Source organism: Mandrillus leucophaeus, unplaced genomic scaffold, assembly GCF_000951045.1.
Source record: "Mandrillus leucophaeus isolate KB7577 unplaced genomic scaffold, Mleu.le_1.0 Scaffold43, whole genome shotgun sequence".
In the NCBI taxonomy this organism is placed as follows: Eukaryota; Metazoa; Chordata; class Mammalia; order Primates; family Cercopithecidae; genus Mandrillus; species Mandrillus leucophaeus.
The window spans coordinates 4293362-4295123 of NW_012104587.1; positions in this window are offsets into that span (position 1 = coordinate 4293362).

The window sequence follows — 1762 nt, forward strand, 5'->3', positions numbered from 1 at the left end:
CCAGAGCAGACAGGTCTGGCAGGCGTGCCTCTGCCACCAGACAGTTCCTTTTTGCTCTTATCAGGAAGGTGCCAAGTGACTGCTGGCTGACCGTCCCTGGACCCCACTTCAGCTGTGTCACCAGTTTCCCCAGGCATCTGTTGTCCCAGACGATCTCAAGCAGGCTCTGGGGGGCGTGTCAGTGATGGAGGGTGGAGAGTGCCCAGGAGGTCAGGCCCATCTGCCTTACAGCCGCCTTTGGTGGCCTCCCCCTGATCTGGTCATGGTCCCTGCCCTTGAGACACCAACTAGATGGCCTTGAAGAAACAGTCCTGAGCTCTTACCAGGATTTGCCTCCCATGCCCATGCCCCCACCTTGCCCTGCCTCTGCCCTGGCAGAAGGAGCCACCCTCCCTTGCCCACCTGGTGGCTTCCCTTTAGGGTTCCAGTCTCTGAGAGGGAGAGCTGCCAAGGGAACAGAAGCCACTCCTAGTTGCTGTGCCTGGGAACCTAAGTGGGTGCCAAGAATGAAGCGAGGGAATTAGGACCTCGAGGGGCACCCAAGGGTGGGGGCCGGCAGGGCCATGGCGCAGATCTTCCATCCAGCTCTACCTTCAGCAGCCACTGGAGCTTGGGGTTTCCTTTCCTTTGACCTCAGGGCACCCGGCCCAGCTCAACCTGGCCCTGCAGCTTCCCTACTGCTGGGAGTAGCCATCTGGGCTGACTTCTGACTCCACCCACCCCACCCGACGGAGCTGGCTGGAGTGCAGTGGCGTGACCTTGGCTCACTGCAACCTCCGCCTCCCGGGTTCAAGCTATTCTCCTGCCTCTACCTCCCAAGTAGCTGAGATTACAGGTGCCTGCCACCATGCCCAGCTAATTTTTGTATTTTCAGTAGAGATGGGGTTTCGCCATGTTGGCCAGTCTGGTCTCAAACTCCTGACCTCAAGTGATCCACCCGCCTCACCATCCTAGAGTGCTGGGATTGCAGGCATGAGCTACTGTGCCCAGCCATAAACATCATCATTTTAAAGTGTACGATTCAGTGGTTTTTAGTATGTTCACGGTGTTGTGCAGACCTCGCCACTATCTAATTCCAGAGTATTTTCATCACCCCAAAGGAAACCCTGCACCCATTAGCAGTCAAATTCCATCCCCTGGCAATCATTAATCTAATTTCTTTGCTGTAGGTTTGCCTATTTGGGGCATTTTGTATAAATAGAATCATACAATACATCCTCTTTTTGTTTTTGAGACGGAGTTCCTCTTGTCACCCAGGCTGGAGTGCAGTAGCGCAATCTCGGCTCACTGCAACCTCCGCCTCCCGGGTTCAATCGATTATCCTGCCTCAGCCTCCTGAGTAGCTGGGATTGCAGTTGCCTGCCACCACACCTGGCTGATTTTTATATTTTTAGTAGAGACAGGGTTTTGCCATATTGGCCAGACTGGTCTCAAACTCCTGACCTCAGGGTTCAGCCTCCTGAGTAGCTGAGATTACAGGTGTGTCTCGAGCTCCTGACCTCAGGTGAGCCACCTGCCTCAGCCTCCCAAAGTGTTGGGATTACAGGCAGGAGACACTGTGCCTGGCCCATGCCCTTTTCTGTCAGGTTTTGTTTGTTTTTGAGACAGTCTCGCTCTGTCACTCAGGCTAGAGTGCAGTGGCATGATCTCTGCTCACTGCAACCTCCACCTCCCGGGTTCAAACGGTTCTCCTGCCTCAGCCTCCCGTGTGGCTGGGACTACAGGCGCCCGCCACCATGACAACTGATTTTTGTATTTTTCG